At 39.3% G+C, this 21,352-nt stretch overlaps 1 long non-coding RNA gene across 1 annotated transcript; it reads right to left on the bottom strand.

Moving 5' to 3' along the window:
• Window positions 1-326: 326 nt before the first annotated feature.
• Window positions 327-20,926, bottom strand: LOC138355139 (uncharacterized). Its single transcript, XR_011223856.1, has 3 exons — window positions 20,359-20,926; window positions 10,741-11,007; window positions 327-415 (listed from the first exon to the last, which is right to left on the bottom strand). It is a non-coding gene; the product is annotated as an uncharacterized lncRNA (long non-coding RNA).
• Between the last annotated feature and the right edge of the window lie 426 nt (window positions 20,927-21,352).

The raw sequence follows: 21,352 nt of genomic DNA on the forward strand, positions 1-21,352 counted from the left end.
GTCCATTTGAAGTTTAAAGTATTCTCTCCACTTACTTCTGATCACCTCTTTACCACGTAACATTCTCTCATATCTGCCTTTAACATTCCAGTTAACTCATCCGTTTATCTCTCGGTGGCACTTCCATAAATTAATTCTTTCCAAGAGCTTCCCGTTTTCTAGTTCTTTAATTATTTTTCCCTATCTCCTCGTTTACTCTGGGGCTTTTAAGCACCGTTTTACATGCCTCTTAACTCTCGTTTATTACATTAATAGTAAGAATAAAGTTGTAGAAACCTAATTTGGGTTAAAGCTACAGGAGCCGGTAAACTAAAAGAGGGTTACATACCTTTACGAAGTGAAGATCCGCGGACATGACGAGGTCATCTTCTTCTTCGGTCAGACGATCCTCACTGTTTTCATCTTATTCAGTCTCCTGCAGGAATAAGTTTCTGACCTTAATAGAGGTTAGCTGTTCAAATTTGAGTTACTAAAATGATTCACCTCTATTAAATATTATTAAGCATTATGTTTCGTTGTAAGATGTAATCATTTAAACTACTGAGTTTTTATCACGAATTTGAGGCTTTAATATTCCTGTAGTTGGCGAGTATCTCTCCTAACTGGTTAAATAAAAATAATAATAATAATAATAATAATAATAATAATAATAATAATAATAATAATAATAGTTTATTTAGGTAAATGTACACACATACAAAATGAGTTAAATCCGAATGTTAGATTTCTAGATAGTTTTCTAGGTAGGATTTCGAGATAGGCTTGCTTTCAATTTCTCCTGTTCTACATGCGTAGGTCTCATAGTACAGTTGACTTCGACTCATACTCGGGGAATTCTTTAGCTCAAAACCGAGGGAAAATGTTTTAGTCCCTAGGCAGCTACTGTTGGTGATTTCCTTTCACCTCGTGCCTCTGTTCACTTAAGACAATATTTGTGGGTTGCATCCTGAGGACTTCAATAAGTTTAAGAATAGGCTTCCTGTCCCCAACAGCGGCAATTAGTGTAAGATTTCCCATTTAGGTTTCTGTTAAGACACTATGACAAGTCAAAAGTAAGGAACAGATGATGGGTTATCTTGAGATTATCTTGAGTATCTTGGGTAGTGGAGGTTCTCCATATATTTTACGACGTGGACTTCTCTCAAACATTGATTACACAGCTACCACGGATTTAACCTTGGGAATAAATACTTCCGTGTCCGCTCTTCTTGAGATACAAAACAAAACACAAAAAAATAGTTTTCTTGTTTGGAAGAGGAAAATAGAGTCACCCGGCCACTCCAAAATCTAACCTAGCCTAATAAAGCTTGGGTAGCGTGAAGAAATTAAGCCTAACATAACTATAAATCTAAACCCGTATCCTAACCAAGTTAGCTATCCAAATTGGCTATCTAACCCAATCCAACCTAATTTACTGTAACCAATCCTAACCTAATCTAATTGATCATAAGCTAGCCTATCTTATCTTTTCTTAACGTAGCCAAACTTATTAGTGTATAAGCTCTAAAATATAACGTTGCTTGTTTTGTGTGTAAGGCGTCAAGCCCACATAAAAACAAAGAGTTGTCAGGATCACAGCGTGCAAGTCAATTACAATTGCGCCTCAATCAGCAACAAAACATGTAATCTCGTAAATGTGAAAAGAGGAAGGAAAAATGCAGTATTGTTACAGAATACAAGAAATATAGACTACAATGCTAAGTTTCCACACATTATACATCAAATAATTAAATACTTCCATTTTCGTCTCCCTATATAAAGTACTTTCGGTGGGTATTTCCCCGAAAAGAATAATATTTACCCAGGTTCAGTATTGTCCGCCCTTGTGTCCTCCGCCGCCCCCGCTGCCTCTAAAACCTTTCTGCAATCATCGGCTCCTATACAACGACCCGATTCGTGGGCGGTCCGCTAGGTGGCTCCATCCACGACCCGCTAAATTTAAACATTTTATTGAGTGAATTAAATATATTTAATATATAGATTTCTTGTATTTATTAGCTGTTTTAGCTATGTGCATGGAGCAGAAGAGGATTGCGAGTCACTCGGTTAATAAGGTTAAAGCACATTTGGTCCTGGCCATTCATTACCTTCGTGGGTGATTGTCTAAATAGCCTCGATCTCGATTAGACATACCTCGAAAAGCCTAACACTCTCTGTCTATCTCTATCTCTGTCTTCGGGGTTAACAATGCAGCTGATGTCATCTATCATCAAAAAATGCACTGTCAACAGATTAGGTTAGCAGCAACCCATGAGAAACAGGACTCCTTCCGCTTTAGTGGAGGTGTGTAGGAGCCCATGACGGCACATATACCACCCCCAGCGTGACGTTATCCGCCCATCCGTCAACACGCAGGCCAACAGCTACGACAAACACGTCCACCCACCAGACGCCAATAGCAGAGCGAATCAAAACACGTCTGCTCACCACCACGTCCACGACACGACTCTCAACAGTACAACCGGTGAGTGGGGATCATGGTAAAGAGAACAGTGATAAGGTTCACGACAACAACCAATCACACGAAGGGTTCAGCTAAATGGGTCAACAGTTTAGCAATATACGGTTCAATATAAACAGCAATGTGTAATGAAGGGCGAAGAGGTAGAATAGCTTATTGGCATATCTCGAGTGCATGGGGAAATTGTAAAAAATCCTGGTTTGTGGTCTCGGAGAGACTGCAGGGTCCGTGGTAGGTCAAGTTGATTTCCCGGTTGCAATTCTTATACCATGTCGTAGCTCAGTCGATTAAGGCAGCGTCTGGGATCCTCTCGGACGTAGGTTCGAACCCTCGTCACAGTCCTTGTGGATTTGTTCATTAGCAATATAATCTCCGGTGTTCAGCACACCAGCCCTACTTATGACATTCTGTTGCAATACTAATCTACCCAAAAAGCTAACTTTTCAACCATATTAATTTTTAATTATGTGATAATTATTATTGGAGGTTATAACACTTGTCATACATAAATGGCCTGACTATCTGACCAGTAACGTCATCAGTGGGTGAGGCTTGGAAACAAATAACATAGAAGCTATGATGCCCTGCCCTCTTATAACAGGACTATGCTAATACACACATGTATATCAGTTTATTGACATATATTGGTGAATACTGGCAGCAGGTTTTCATTTAGACATGTTTCATTGAATATGATTGCATATTCCGGGTCGATTATTTTCTTGTTTAGGGCTTTTATCTCTGACTTCTGTGCTTGCATCTTGGTTAACTGGAAGAGGATTTCTCCAAATGTCATATATTTGTTAAAGGTTGACTAAAAGAACAAAAATTATCTGTAGAATGTATTGAACTTATTATAATTTTACACAACGTTTCGAACCTACAAAGTTCATTTGTAGGTTCAAAACGTTGAACATTTTTTAAAATTTGAAAAATATTGGTCTGCTCAAATATTTCCCTGTGTTCTACTCTATGTTGCCAGATTTGCTTCATCCTGTTCCCCTGTTTGTGTCAATTTTCTTTTTTCTTGCATTTCTCATTTGTTTTTCATTTCTGATTCTCTTTGCTGCTCACATTCCTACTTAGACATGTCCTGTCTAATGAACACTGCATGATACTTTTCCTCATTTATTAAATAACTCTTCTCTGCCATTATATACTTAATTGGGTTTCTGTTCCTAAAAATAACTGTCATTGGTTGATTTCTGCCTCTCTGAAACTACCTAGCCTGCAGAAATGCTCTATTTCCCTTCTTCGATATCTGACCTGAATTTTGTGTAGAATTTCTGTTATTTCATTCCATTCTATCTCTTCTTATTTGTCATGTGTTCCCCTCAGGTTCTGGTAGATTGCATGTCACTACTGATCTCTCCCTCGCCAACTACTGCCTTGTACATTTCATGACTTAAGTCATTTTTACAGCCTCTAACAGTGTTTCCTTAATTACCTTCTTTCTCTCTAAACCCTTTGCTGCCTCGGCAAAGGTTTTATCTGGGCTTACTTCCCAAATCTCAGTTACATTCTATATGTATACGCACCTAGTTGTGCTTGCGGGGGTTGAGCTTCGGCTCTTTGATCCCGCCTATCAACCGTCAATCTATTGGTGTACAGATTCCCGAACTTCTCGAGTTCTATCATATCTACATTTGAAACTGTGTATGGAGTCAGTCTCCACCACATCACTTCCTAGTGCATTACATTTACTAACTACTCAGACACTGAAAAGTTCTTTTTAATGTCTCTGTGGCTCATTTGGGTACTCAGCTTCCACCTGAGTCCCCTTGTAGGTTGTGTGTGTGTGTGTGTGTGTGTGTGTGTGTGTGTGTGTGTGTGTGTGTGTGTGTGTGTGTGTGTGTGTGTGTGTGTGTGTGTGTGTGTGCGCGTGTGTGCGCGCGCGCGTGTGTGTGTGTGTGTGTGTGTGTGTGTGTGTGTGTGTGTGTGTGTGTGTGTGTGTGTGTGTGTGTGTGTGTGTGTGTGTGTGTGTAAACAAATGTACAGCTCGGGTGCGCGAGATACAACATACACCAAACAACAGCTCTATTCACATTTGTATCACGACCCCATAAAACCGGAGAGAACAAGCATGGCAGGGCAGGTCGGGGCATACACCATAAAGTGCTGTCATCTGCCACCATAGTGACACACTACACCTTCACTAAACTACACGCCTCAAATATAACTTCTCGGGAACCTCTGTTTTATGTAGAATATACATATGTATAGCAGCAGTATATAATATGTGTATATATATATATATATATATATATATATATATATATATATATATATATATATATATATATATATATATATATATATATATATATATATATATAAAGCAAACGTGTGAACAGCTCGGTTTAAAACTTTATTTACTATGTTAAATTTAATAACATTTTAACTATATGCAATAAAATAATTTATAAAAAAAGCCTCAATACTATCACTAGTGAAATCCAAATAGTTGCTTGAGTAATTATAAAAATCAATGTAGATTAGATTTGAATAATACATACGGAAAGTAATTTATTTATTTTGTATTTTAAGTTACTCCCAATTAATAAAATTATAAATAAAGTGTTTATTCAGGTAAAAATACATACATACATGATGAGTTACAAAGAGAATATTGGATTTCTTGATAGAGAAATATATGCCTAAATACTATGCCTAAAGCCACTAATACGCACAGCGTTTCGGGCAAGGTGTGGGGAAAACAGAGACTAAAACTTGAAACTAATTGAGATCAAAGCATAAATTGAATTGAAAAGGGGAAAAAAACAAAATTATAAGAATTACATGATGGATGAAACAGCAGAAATTGAAACAGAACCGCAGAAGTCACTTGAACCAAATAAACACCAGACTATAATTTTCTTCAAGTTTATACGTGGCGAATGTCAGCAGTAAAACAAGTTGGCCAATAATCAATATTGTTAGAAAATACCAAGACATAGGTTGACAATTAAGGGGTAAGGTAGGTTACATAAAAGTTAATTATGTAGTACTTAATTTTTCACTTAAAATAAAGAATTTTTTGTTTCCACATCTTACCCGAAACGCTGTGCGTATGTGCCTTAAGGCATAGTCTATATTAGCTCTATCTAAAAATATAACATTCTGCTTGTAACTCAATAAGTATGAATGTATGTACTTTTACCTAAATAAAATTTTTTATTTTTATTTCCTTTTATTTTATGATAGCTTGTGGAAGAAACGCGTTTTCTTTTAATCGGATTTTTATCGCAGGAGAGACTTATGTAAATATTGCTTTAATTTCTCTGTGTGTGTAACACCCAAGAAATTACTTTGAGTCTTAGTCGACTCTGAAATCTACACTATCCCATTTATCATCATACTATCATGCAAGACGAGACACACACACACACACACACACATTATATACATATAATAGGGGTACCACCTCTGGTGCAACTGCAGAGACCCACATCCTCGAAGAAGAAAACAAAGAGCATTCAGAGAAGATCTTGTGGATTCTCCCTGAACACTTTAATCTTTTCTTCTTCTACCACCCCTATTATTTTTTGTATGTTTTGTTTTATTTTATTTTATTGCAATGCTATAGTTTACAGAGAACACACACATATATACAATATATATATATATATATATATATATATATATATATATATATATATATATATATATATATATATATGTGTGTGTGTGTGTGTGTGTGTGTGTGTGTGTGTGTGTGTGTGTGTGTGTGTGTCATACTTGGAACTTTTTGTTCCCAGTAGCTGAATCTAAAACAACAATACAACTGCTCGGCACAGACTCGACTATGAGTATCTCTAAGAGTTTAATAACTCAATGTGTCTGGGAACAGACAGCCACAATATACCTATGTTAGGCTTGTATTGAGGTCACTCCCAGGGGTCGAATTACTGATCCTCCACAGGATGGAACCCCACAACAAGCTAACTACTGCTAGTAAATAGGACACATATAGTATGGGTATATATATATAGTATATAGTGACTGTATGGGACAACACTGCAAGGACATTAGGCGATAGGAAACGCGCCCAACCATTTCTCTCCCGCCCAGGATTCGAACTCGGAATTCCCGATAGTGTGTCGCGAACGAACCAGATTGTACTACCAGGACCCTTATTACCTACTGATGTAAACCTGACGAAATGTAAACTGTCAGCAAAATTATTTGCAAACCCTACGTCAATATGTGATGGAGTGTGAAAATATAAAAGAATTTCGGAACAATTTTATAACAAATATTCAAGAAATTATTATATATTCCATTTAAATTAATCTACTACGAGAAATTGTCTCCAGTTTGCAAACTCTAGGTAGTAGATGCAGGTGATTGTAACTTTACCCCCGCTGCCCACTGAATGATGGGCGGTGGCCACAATAAGCAAATTGTAAACTGAACTTGTGGTCGTTTTTGAACCCAATGTCGATACATTAAATTTAGTACCTAGCTTATCAGGACTGTAACTTGCTTACCTGACTGAATTTGGTAGTCCAGGCCCTGAGCTCATCATGAGCCTCTGTAACATGTCCCACTACCGCCCACAGTGAGGGTATGGGGCGCATACTAAATTAACTAAACGTAGTCGATTGGTGATCTTATTTAAGTATTCCGTTATTCAACTTTCCAAAATTTGTTGCTAAGTATTCTGTTATTCAACTTTCCAAAATTTGTTGCTAAATTATAGAGGTGTCAGGAATAAAATATAAATGCCATGTATATAGAAACTGAATTTCAGTTGCAGTGCAAGCTACAGTAATAAATAGTAGTAATAATAATTTTATTCACAAGAATGTGCCTACGAAAAACACAAGATGAAGGGACATTTGTTTGTACAGGAGGTTACACATAAATATGAAGCCAATACAACGCAAAGGATTTCAGACAGTGCAGCCTACTACAGGGGTGTGAGTCACAGTTCAGACTACAGTAGTAGTCTGTAGAACAGTAGTAGTAGTAGTCTGCGAACAGTAGTCGCAGGTGTGTCACAGCACATCTTGAATCATAGAATAAGCTAGTGTTAATCACAAAACAAACAGGCTATAGTGTGAATCACTGAACAGTTTAGTATGAATTAATGAACAGTTTAGTATGAATCACAGTACAGGCTTCAGTGTGAATCACAGTACAGACTAGTTTGAATTACAGTACAGGCTTCAGTGTGAATCACAGTACAGACTAGTTTGAATCACAGTACAGGCTTCAGTGTGAATCACAGTACAGACTAGTTTGAATCACAGAACAGACTAGTTTGAATCACAGTACAGGCTACAGTATGACTCACAGTACAGGCTACATTTTGAATCACAGAACATGATACAGTGTAAATCACAGAACAGGCTAGTATGAATCGCAGTGCAGGCTACAGTGTGAATCACAGGACAGGCTACAGTATGAATAACAGTTTTCGCTAGTGTGTCACAGTACAGGCTGTTGTTTGAATCACAGTACAGGCTACGGTATGAATAACAGTTTTCGCTAGTGTGTCACAGTACAGGCTGTTGTTTGAATCACAGTACAGGCTACATTTTGAATAAAAGAATAAGCTACAATGTGAATAACAAAACAGGCTACAATGTGACTCAGAGTACAGATTACAGTGTGAATCAGAGTGCAGGCTACAGTTTGAATCACAGTACAGGTTACTGTTTGAATCAGAGTACAGGCTACCGTTTGAATCACAATGCAGACTATAGTGTGAATCAGAGTACAGGCTACAGTATGAATCACAGTACAGGCTAGTGTGAATCACAGTGGAGGCTATAGTGTGAATCACAGTACAGGCTACAGTGAGAATCACAGTGCAGGCTATAGTGAATCACAGTACAGGCTACAGTGAGAATCACAACAGAGGCAAGAATTGATGTTAATAGCTATGCAGGAATGTAATTTCTATCCATGGCTGTTATATGACCCACCGGTACTGTATACATGATTTAAATAAACAAATAAATACAATTCAATCTAACCAACCAGACGAGCACGGGGCTGGCGGCGCCATCACCAGGTAGACTAGGCTGCTGGGGTTAATACCGGCGTTCTAACAAACATTTTATAGAACACAATGATATCACACAGAACACAATGATATCACAAAGAACACAATGATATCACAATGGCGTGGTGGATCAACGAGGAAATCATTTTGAGGCAATGAAATGACTCGAACCGGCGTTCTGGTGCTTCCCAGTCACCTGTCTTAACTAACTCGGCCATGATGGGTCAAATTGGTTAAGGCAGGTATCTCTAATTTGGTGATTCCGAGCATATTTTATTATTACGTGATATTTTTAACAAGATTGGTTGATTCCGTTAAAAATGCGAGTTAGTAAGTAAGAGGGCAGGTGATGATCTAAACAAATATATATACCTGATTTAAAGTTGATAAGAGGTTAAGAGAACTTTCATCAACTTCCCCAAAGCGAGCTAACAAGCCAAATGGTTGAGTCGTTGTGCGTGTCTGTTTCTAACGAGTGTGTATGAGTCACTGAGACGACCATTGTTTCTCCCGTTACGAGCAGTATCCCACAATTGTTGACCCGACAATGACACAAGTTGGGTCATGGCGCCAGTCTTATTCCGCCAGAGTGGGTGTGGTTGGCGCCATTAGCAACCTGCCATCTGTCCGCCAGGCGTCTGAGTTACTAGAGTGGGGCTGAAATACTGGGGTGGGTCACTAGAGTGGGGCTGAAATACTGGGGTGGGTCACTAGAGTGGGGCTGAAATACTGGGGTGGGTCACTAGAGTGGGGCTGAAATACTGGGGTGGGTCACTAGAGTGGGGCTGAAATACTGGGGTGGGTCTGTCGAGTTACGGGGAGTTACTGTCGGGGAGCCGGTCGGCCGAGCGGACAGCACGCTGGACTTGTGATCCTGTGGTCCTGGGTTCGATCCCAGGCGCAGGCGAGAAACAATGGGCGGAGTTTCTTTCACCCTATGCCCCTGTTACCTAGCAGTAAAATAGGTACCTGGGTGTTGGTCAGCTGTCACGGGCTGCTTCCTGGGGGTGGAGGCCTGGTCGAGGACCGGGCCGCGGGGACACTAAAAAGCCCAGAAATCATCTCAAGATAACCTCAAGATAACCTTACTGGGCTGGGGCTGAGTTACTGGTAGTACAGTCTTTCTGTTACCTGGCAGAGTAGTCGAACAATCAGTCTGTTTTTTTCCGAGTACCTGAAGCACAGCAGTTATGGTGGTTTGTGAGTGTGTGTCTGTAGTGGTTCATTCAGGGAGGTGGTTATCCTACTGGGCAAAAAATCAGGACTGTGCTTTCTCAAGTAACCCTCTATTTAGAAACAAAAATTTAGGAATGGTGTAAAACAAAAAAAATCCAACCCGTCCCTTATGTATATCATGCAAAGACATTCCATCAAACGAGAGAACAAAAATTATCTAACCAAGGGAAAGAATCTTCCCCCTTCACGAAATATTAAAATGCACCATTTCCAGAAGAAAAATGGGAGCTTACCTTCCCTGAAAACAAAAACTTAAATCGCCCCCCACAGAGTAAACAAAACAGTCCACCTAAAAAAAAAAGAAGGGTAGGGAAAGGGTTCAACTTCCGGAGAGGGTCCATCACGCATCCCTTCCCTGGGGCTGCAACTCCTTGCTTGATACTCCATATTGCTCTTCCCGCCGCAAACCTCTTCTCATCTTCATTATACTCTACTCTCATTCTTTGTTCTCTTCCCTTTCCTCTTCTTCTTCCTCCTAGCTCCTCCTCTTTCGGTTTTCGTATTTATGTTTTTATATTATTCTATTTTTATATTATTCTATTTTTATATTATATTTGTTATTATATTTATATTATTATATTTATATTATTATTATTATTATTATTATTATTTCATTATTATTGTCATTGTTTATGTAGTATTCATGTTAGCGTTTGTCACAAAATAATAGGCTACTTTATCTGAACGATTAACCACAGCGGTGCCTTCACCTGTATGTTATATATTTTGACACTTTAAAGCTACAGTCTTGATTTATTGTGAATATTATTTTTGTACCATTAATAAACAACATACAGTACTATCAAAATGTTTAAATTTAACAAATGGACGTATTTTTTCATCAACTGTTGTCAAACAAATTTTCTATAATTTTACATGTTTCGGGTGATACAAGCATAGAAAATTGCAAGAATAAACTCTGTAATTGACAGTTCTTGTAGCAGTTCTCATTCTGACGTTTATTTTCGAGACCTGCAGCTGTAGTGAGGCTAAATATGAAGCATGATTTTTACAGACATTGGTAACATACCTTCCGCCATGAGTGGCTCCTTCATATGGTGGAGAGGAATGAACTTTTCTCTGGATCAAGCGGGCAGTTGAGAGATGTTTATAATGTCCAGACCGAAGGAGAGAAGTCAGACCCATCTGTTCACTGTGGCTTCAAGCCGATCTATATGTGTTTGATGTGCATGGCTGCTAGTACACCCGTTCTTCCTTCATCTGGAGTGTACACCTCTGGGGGCTGCGGCTCCTGTGCGCAATTCAGCTGTACACAGAGCTGACTGCCATGATTAGCCTAGAAATCAATATATAAATGTTCAAAATAAGGCAAATAGTATTTAGGAATTCAAAACAAGACACATTAGTTAAAATGTATAAATAGGAGCAGCCTCGTATTCCAATAGTTTCCTGTCTTCTTATCCTCTTATTAATACGAGAGTTAATTTTATTCTCCACCTTTATCTTGCTAGCGTTAGGCCTCATTATGCAGTTTAGTTTTAGGAACCGTACTATAGAATGCACATGATTTATCTATAAAGCATATACAAAAAGAATACAAAATGTAACCTCATATATGAGAATAAATTGAAATCTTTTTAATTTACATTCTCCAGAAAGGCAAATGGATGAAAGAGTAACACAAGGGAGGGCTATTAATAAACGTCATCAATATATATAAAATACAAAAAGTACACAAACAAGTCACAAATTTGATACATTTAGATTTAGAAATGTACGGATGAGAGAGAGAGAGAGAGAGAGAGAGAGAGAGAGAGAGAGAGAGAGAGAGAGAGAGAGAGAGAGAGAGAGAGAGAGAGAGAGAGAGAGAGAGAGAGAGAGAGAGAACTTACTTCTTTGGAACTATGGCTGTTGACTTAATTTAACTAAGGTAGACACTTGGGACCGCTGTATTGTTGAAATGTTAGACAAATATTTGTAGTTGTGGTTGTAGTTGATGTGGATGTGGTTGTATATAAGAACTGCCTTGCATAATACAAAATTGGCCTTATGCAGTTAGCCTCTAGTCTTATGTTCCACCCCGCCCTAGATAATTAATAATTCATTGTGTCGGGGGACAGGCAGCCAGTTTGTACATACAGTACATATTAGGCTTATATCAAGGTCCCAACCAGGGTCAAATTACTGACCTTCACCAGGATGTAACCCCACAACAAGATGACAAACTCCTGTGTACCTATTTTACTGCTAGGATGGACAGGGAGCATTAGGTGATAGGAAACACGGGCCAACCATTTCTGTCCCGCCCAGGATTCGAACCCGGAATTGACAATTGTGAGTCGAGAACGAGCCCGACAACTAGAGACCCTCAGTACAATAAATGTACTCCATTCATGTTCATTTTGTCATATAAATTGTCCCAATTGTACATGAATGATCTTGAGCTTAATTTTAATATTTGTCCAGCCAACAGTTATTAATAGCTGTTCAAGTTGCCTTGAACATCTTTATATTCTCTACTCCTAAGTTAACCCCAGAGAAAATAGAAAGATTTTGTTCAGTGTCAGACTAATGAACAAATAGAATGCACTAAAAAATGAGGCGTTGGTCTCAAGATATAGTTTTAAATGAAAATATGACAAGAGCCCACTAGGCTATGAAATCTTACACAAGTCGTTTCAAGCTTTGAGAGGAGGGAACAACGAGCTAAAACTCAACTCCAGCCAAACACACTTAGGTGAGTACACCCACACACTGAAACAATAAAGAATTGCCAGGACAGAAAAAGAACAATAAAGCAGTGGTATTCTTATCGGCACAAAAGCTTTTCAGCGGCTGTCATCTTCGAGCGCCCCCGTCACATGCAGTGCAGACACACACACACAACCTTTGTCTAATTATTCTTAGCACACACACGTGCACACACACACACGTGCACACACACACACACACACACACACACACACACACACACACACACACACTGGAAGACAGAGGAGTAAGGAGAGACATGATCAATACCTACAAAATTCTCAGAGGAATTGACAGGGTAAATAAAGATAAACTGTTTAAAACGGGTGGTACGCGAACACGGGGACACAGGTGGAAACTGAGTACCCAAATAAGCCACAGGGACGTTAGAAAGAACTTTCTCAGTGTCAGAGTAGTTAACAGATAGAATGCATTAGGCAGTGATGTGGTGGAGCCAGACTCCATACACAGTTTCAAATGTAGATATGATAGAGCCCAGTAGGCTCAGGAATCTGTACACCAGTTGATTGACAGTTGAGAGGCGGGACCAAAGAGCCAGAGCTCAACCCCCATAAGCACAACTAGGTGAGTACAACTAGGTGAGTACACACACACAAACACAAATGTCACTTCTTCCTTTCTCCTACTACCCCATCCCCAGTTTCATAATCTACCCCTCACTAGTCTCTCTCATGCTAATTCACAAATCTATGAATCTCATTCTTTCCTAATTGAGTTCCAGACATATCTCCCCTTTTCTCCTCTCCCCTATCTCACTTTCCCCACCCTTATCAAACCCCTTCTGGACCACCAACAACCCAAGGCAATTACTAACAAAAGGGACAACAGACAAGACATCTAGGAGAGGCCGCCTACACTACTTAACAGAGCTAAGTGTTTATCTGTGCGTGAGCTTGAGACTGTTTGTGAAGACCAGGGACAGGATCACATAATAATGTTGATGCCCTTGCTAACTTTTCAATAAATAATGACAATATTGAACCTAATCTTGGGCTATCAAATGGAAGCCTTAAGTGTCAATAGACGAGAATTTACGGATGAACTTGAAGAATGTGGAATAGTGCAAAGAGGAAATAGCAGATCCAATGTTTATCACAGTGAAATATGTCAAACAAAACAATTGTATGGGGCAAGTAACAGTCAGTAGACTAACAGACGTTGTCACAGCTCGAATACATATCTCGAATTCTATGAAAATCTAGATGAAGTAAAGTGTGTAGCCAGATACAGTGACACACACACTGGAGCATTACATCTTACACTGAGAAGATTGAGCCATTTAGAGGAGAGTCTGGACTCGTGCTCCACAAAATGGCAAACTATCTTATTACTTATGATAAAATATCTGAAATGCTTGCACAATATTCGTTTCGCTTCTAGTTCATAAATGACATGTGTCAGACTAATGTATAACCTGCTTAGTGTGAACACTGATAATGATAAACAGGAACTATTTTTCTGTAATACTACATTTTAAAATATTTTAGGTAATTTGAGGGGTCTCCTCTCAAAAGACCTAAATCCTTCAATGTATAACAATTTATTGTAAATACACAAATGATGCAATGCAAGTTTGAAACAAATTATTATAGAGTATAAGGTATGCAGGTTAGATGTAACTGTTAATATAAAAATCTCCGCTGAGATCTGATTAAGATCTTTTGTGCCCTCCTTAATACTTTCTTTTTTGTGCTACTGCTCACAGGATGAGTATGGAGCTGCATAATAAACTAGCCCAATAAACTCTGGCGGCAACAAACAAATTTACACAACCACTTACGAAACCTGTACATCTTTCCTCAATCATGGTGACTTTGTTTACATTTATTAAACAGTTGATGAACTACAAAGTTGTTTATAACAATAATAACCTCGGTTTGTGAAGTTCCGAAGCTCGTAACTTGTTTAATAACTGTAAACAAGGGTGCTAAGATTAAGAAAAGATGTACAGGTTTCGTAAGTAGTTGCCTTGGTCATTACAACACCTCAAGTTTATCAAGTTAATCAGCCAAGGCGACTAGATAAATATAGATTCTAAATAATTATGCGATGATTAAATAAGTATATGTGATTTTTGGGTAAAGGCAATGAAAAAGTACAAAATTTGTCATAATTAAACAAATCTAATCAGTCCAATTGAGGTAATAGCAATAATTCTTTCCTTACCTTCTGCTGTAATAAATATATACTTATTGTTACACTAATTATTTTGTTGTAATAATCATATAATTATTGTTATAATAATTATTCTGTTGTAATATTTGCATAATTACTGTTATAATAATTATTATATTTATTGTTATTTTGAAATAATTATATAACTGATATAATAATTATCCTGTTGTAATAATTATTTTGTAATTATTATAATAATTTTCTAGTCAACTCAGACAACAAGGAATCAACAGAAACTAAAGACAATTAGGAATTAAATCTAACCCCAGAATTTATCCCTAACCAAATCTACACCCAGCTAATATCTATAACCTAATCTACACCCAGCTTATATCTATAACCAAATCTACACCCAGCTTATATCTATAACCAAGTCTACACTCAGCTTATATATATAACCAAATCTACAACCAGCTTATATCTATAAACAAAATCTACACCCAGCATAGATCTAAAGCCAAATCTATAACCAGAGAGAGAGAGAGAGAGAGCGAGAGAGAGAGAGAGAGAGAGAGAGAGAGAGAGAGAGAGAGAGAGAGAGAGAGAGAGAGAGAGAGAGAGAGAGAGAGAGAGAGAGAGAGAGAGAGAGAAGAGAGAGAGTGAAGAGAGAGAGAGAAGAGAGAGAGAGAAGAGAGAGAGAGAAGAGAGAGAGAGAAGAGAGAGAGAGAAGAGAGAGAGAGAGAGAGAGAGAGAGAGAGAGAGAGAGAGAGAGAGAGAGAGAGAGAGAGAGAGAGAGAGAGAGAGAGAGAGAGAGAGAGAGAGAGAGAGGGGGGGGGTTGGCATATCAACACTACGGGGGAGGGGTAAACTAAGAAGTTGACCATGATATAGTGAAGCCATAACTCACCAGAGATGCATCACAGTGGACGTTTTCTGCAGCAGTGCTATTATTATCATCATCCATCTCTCTCACCTACTTCCAAACTCCTTACGTCTTAACTCTAGCCATCTTCACCCACCCCGTCACAACGACCAGTCCTGCCTCAATATGAACCTTATACCACCCTCCCCTCCACATTCTACCTAATTTTTGATGAACGACTCACAAACCACTTGCCCTACGACACCACTAACCTACCCAACTCAAGTCCTATCTCCTTCTGCCACTCCCACCTACCAGCAACTCTCACCCATAGCTGCAACCCCCATCTCATCCCACAAGACACAATAGGATCCTCACGCAAGCACCAATGGAATCATAAACAAGACAAATGATGTTAAAAAAGAATTAAGAATTCACACATTAAATGGGGGTGAATCCATTACTAGACGTAATGGCAATCCAGTCCAAAACAATGCCAATTATACTTAATTATATGCGCTGGAGGCTACCATTTGTTATATAGGGGGACAGGCCAACTAAGAGAGAAGTAATTATATAGTCAAGGGGAAAATTGTATAAAAAGATAAAAAAAGGACTATAGGAATGAGAGTAGCATGTGATATAAAGTTTGCTGCGATAATTGTTTACAGTTTACAATTATCAATATAGGGGGACAGGCCAACTAAGAGAGAAGTAATTATATAGTCAAGGAGAAAATTGTATAAGAAGATAAAAAGGACTATAGAAATGAGAGTAGCATGTGATATAAAGGTTGCTGCGATAATTGTTTACAGTCTACCACCCAGCTGCTTGAAACCAAGGAATGAATATTTTAACAAGGTTATCATAAAAATCACAAGGCGGATGACGCTGATGGCACCATAAGATATAAGTATAACTCCTAGTCCTTGAGGAACTTAAATCGCCAATAAATGGATTAGGAATCTCAGGTCCCATAGAGGTTTAAGGAGATATGGAAAACAAAGTTAGTGGATATAAAAATAAAGATCATTCTTGGTCACTGTCAAAGTGCTACTTAAATGAGAGAAAACAATGAACCCGCTAGGCTTGACCTGATATATATATATATATATATATATATATATATATATATATATATATATATATATATATATATATATATATATATATATATATATATATATTCGGAGTGAATGAGAACAGTAAATCCAAAGAAATTGTTATAACAATGACCACATTAAGGCTGGGACCATCAAACTTGGCACCACAAACAGCCCTAAATACAGGACAGATATCAGTAAACTTTGCGTCCACTGCCATGTTCCTGAAAACGCTGAACATTACTTTTTTTCACTGTTTCCGACATCATAGTACCAGAGTAAACTTCAAGCAAGTACTTATCACCCTTAAAATACCTTTCAGCATCAAGCATATATTAGGAGGTGATCTTCCATTACATACAAAATATCAAGTAGTCAAAGCACTGGTTAAATATCTCCAATCGACCAACAAATTGGGCTACATTTGACCTGTGGCTGTAACCTCACGCCACCGACACCCATTGAAAACAAATTCCAGACTGCAAAAGCTACGTCTATCAGCTGACGCCATAAATATAACATGCAACTCGACCCGCCCTGCAGTGTTCAAGTCTCCTTCTAACACACGCATATTTTTAGCCACTGCCCCTGTATCTACGGTAAATGATAACAAAAAATCTTCAAGCCTAGTCACTCTCAACATTGACACGCCACAGTGACGCGTTTCCCAACATTATACAATACTTTAATTCTAGTAAACGGTTAACGATTTTATCATGGTGTTTGTATCAACTCTTTCATCATTCTGCATGTTTGTCTGAGGTGAAACTGAGCACCGAGCACAACAGAGAAAGTAGCAGGCTGTATGAAGATATAGGGTACGGCTGGCTTACCTTACTCGACACGGGGTTAAAGGAACTCTAACCGCATTGCGTTTCTGAAGTTGGGGCATAAGGTGTGGGACCACTCTGCCCTTCCACCAGTGTTTGTGGGTCATACGTAAAAACTTGGATTGGCTTCAGTAGGGCCTCCAGACTTTCTGTGATTCCAGTAGAAATCCGGCTGTATGACTTTTTACAAGTCCTCGGTGGTCTACCACTAGAGTATGCGACTTGGGAATGTCAAGGTCGTAGGTTTGCGCCTACCTATAGCCCTGGTGGATTTTCTCATTGATATATCACGTTAATGTGATTTCTGTGTGAATCCTTAAACTACTAACATTCTCCCTGGTATGCATGCTCCGCAAGACGACAGAGACAAAATTAATAATATAATATACCACGTGTAATGGAACACCTGTATCAATTCAGGTAGTGGAAATAATGTTATGCCAATTTCGAACTATGTAAAGTACGAAATGTACAAGTAACAGCAGCGTGTAGCTGTTTCAAACACTAACATGTGTGAAAATGTACAAATCTTTCTCTCTGATGGAGTTTGTCTCCTGTGGGTTCTCCTTCAAATATTGGTCTCGGAATGCATGACAGAACTTAGCTAAAACATTTGCTCGTAAAAAGGAAAAGACAATTACCATGAACATATATAGTGCTTAATGAAGCTTGACCCAGGTGTTTCTCTACCCGGCCCCAGGAAGAGTTCCTCTGAGGCAGATGTTTACTGAGCCGCTAGCTGTTGACTGCTATAATAATAACAAATCCTATTATCGGGGACAGGAAGCCCGTATTAAGATAATATTTAATAGTATTAATACAAATCCTGCATTAAGGCTAATCGCGATTCCCCAGGCCAACTACTGACCATCCCCAGGTTGCAACCCACAATAATTGCCTAACAACCGGGTACCTATTTTACTGGTGGGTGAACAGAGGCCTCAGGGAGAATTAAATGTACCCAAACGTCTCGTCCTTTCGCGGGATTTGAACACTGGCCTTACGGTTGAGAACCAACTACAATGACCACTGACCACCGTTGATACTCGAAACATATTTAGGATGCATAGACGTAAAATATATATGTGAAAAACGGGTGCAGTGGATACTAACTTTTGTTTCCAATCTGTTCCGAAATGTTATTGTTATTTGTGTAAAATTTATTTATCAAAAGCTTTGTGTCAACAGAAAACCAGGAATTTTCGCCCTGGGCGGAGTTGCCAGTTGCTGTTTACTCAATGTCAACATTTTCACCCTTCTTGATTTTTTGGATCTAATTTCTCGTTACATTGTGATTCCATGTTACTATATTGTTCTATATTGTTTATATTTTATACACACACACATCATATATATATATATATATATATATATATATATATATATATATATATATATATATATATATATATATATATATATATAACTGAAAACTCACACCCCAGAAGTGACTCGAACCCATACTCCCAGAAGCAACGCAACTGGTATGTACAAGACGCCTTAATCCACTTGACCATCACGACCGGACATAATGAGGTGATAGCCGAGGCTATTTGAACCACCCCACCGCCGGCACTCGGATAGTAATCTTGGGCATAGCATTTTACCAAATCACCTCATTCTTTGGGGCACACGTGAGGAACACAAATCACATTCAGACCATTCAGGCTTGTTCGCATATATATATATATATATATATATATATATATATATATATATATATATATATATATATATATATATATGTCGTACCTAGTAGCCAGAACGCAATTCTCAGCCTACTATGCAAGGCCCGATTTGCCTAATAAGCCAAGTTTTCCTGAATTAATATATTTTCTCTATTTTTTTCTTATGAAATAATAAAGCTACCCATTTCATTATGTATGAGGTCAATTTTTTTTTATTAGAGTTAAAATTAACGTAGATATATGACCGAACCTAACCAACCTTACCTGATAATATATGACATAATGTCATAATACCCCTTGTCATAATATATGACATAGGCCCGACACAAAGGCTCCATGAACGCGCAAACCATATATAACTAAATCTAAATAACCTGACCAGGATTTCGAACCCATCAGCTCAGGATTACCCCCTAAACATACATAGTAGATTAGATTAGATTAGATTAGATTTTTTCCGTTTACTAGAATTAAAGATAAATAGTTACGGCCAGCAAATATCTTCAAATATTTTATAGATGACAACACACTCCCCCGCGCAAGTCAGTGTTACTCTGGCAACACCTTAACCGTCTTTTTCTAGTCAATTGAATTGCTAGGCTCTCTCTCTTTAAATGTTTACTTTTGCCACTTGGAACGTCACTTAAGTAATATATGTGCACTTTAACTCCTTACAAATGATGTACAAATAGTTTAGATCCTCAGTCTTAAAGAATAACCCATAAAGTGATGTCTTTCACCTCAATAAATTTCGCCTCATACACATATAATGGTTAATAAACACTTCCTTATACAAGGTAGAAATGGGAGGACAAAACTAGACAGCACATTCAGTACCGCTACTGTGCCAGGTAAGTCTACTACGGGCTTACCATAGCCCGTGCTACTTGCCCCGCACCTGTGCCAGGTAAGTTACGGGCTCACCATAGCCCGTGCTACTTGCCCCGCACCTGTGCCAGGTAAGTTACGGGCTCACCATAGCCCGTACTACTTGCCCCGCACCTGTGCCAGGTAAGTTACGGGCTCACCATAGCCCGTGCTACTTGCCCCGCACCTGTGCCAGGTAAGTTACGGGCTCACCATAGCCCGTGCTACTTGCCCCGCACCTGTGCCAGGTAAGTTACGGGCTCACCATAGCCCGTACTACTTGCCCCGCACCTGTGCCAGGTAAGTTACGGGCTCACCATAGCCCGTACTACTTGCCCCGCACCTGTGCCAGGTAAGTTACGGGGTCACCATAGCCCGTGCTACTTGGAACTTATTCCGAATAGCTGAATCTATAACAACATATCAACAAGGGAGGACAAAATGATGTACCTTAATGCCAGAGCCTGGAAGCTGTAGACTTCGCAGCACACAGCGGTGGGTCGAAGACTCACGCAGCACTCCGCCCAGATGAGCAGGTCTCCTCTCCCGTTGGTGTCTCATCTGTAAATCCTCGGCAGGTCTCTTCTCCAGTCGGGTATGCTGCTCCCTACCACTGAGTTCCTCCGTTGATTGTACCATGAGGTAGCGACTGTCGGCCAACCTCCTCTAGTTACTCCACACTGGGTTACTGGTCCACTTCTCTTCTACTGTAGAGACTTGTGGTATAACTGCTTGCTCTCCCGGAGACGTTATTACTGCTGGACCAGGACTGCCACAGTCTCCCTAAGTAGTTCTACCTCTTGGCACGGCCCGCGGGTTGAATCTCAACCCCTCAAGACGAACTGGAGCTCCGCTGCCCCTTGAGAACTCCTCTCTCACTAACCAGTTCCTCTACACTTCCTCGGAAGTCCACTCATAGCTCCTCCTCTTCGCCTCTCGAGTACTGCTCAGGAATACGTCCTTCTGGAGGCTTAACTGTCCAAAACGAGGGACCGTCGAGCGACGCACCTGCCCAATCTCACCCCTGGTGGTTAGTGACGAGGGCTCTCTCCCGCCTCGCCGCCTGACGTCACGCCCGAGGCGCTTCCCGATTGGTCAATCTTGCCATGCCCCTGCAACTGACCAATCACATCCCTCGCAAGCCAGCGCCATGACACATCCCCGGAGTATCTCTTGGCGGGGAAACGTCCTCCCTCCTGAGCTGATCCGCCATATTGTGGATGAGCTGCTCTCTCTCTCTCGCCTATTCCCATACGAATTTAAAACATAAAATCTTTGTTCTGCGGCGTCTTGCTTCTTTTTAATTGACATAAAATAAAACCAGTCTTCTAGACATGTACACCGCTAGTTTGTATTTTATAAAGTAACATAACGACCAATAGCTGTTCTTGCAAGATCTTATCTCAAAAACTTGTAACTTTTAAGGATGTGAAGAGTACTGCTA

Source organism: Procambarus clarkii, chromosome 66 (assembly GCF_040958095.1).
Source record: "Procambarus clarkii isolate CNS0578487 chromosome 66, FALCON_Pclarkii_2.0, whole genome shotgun sequence".
Classification (NCBI taxonomy): domain Eukaryota; kingdom Metazoa; phylum Arthropoda; class Malacostraca; order Decapoda; family Cambaridae; genus Procambarus; species Procambarus clarkii.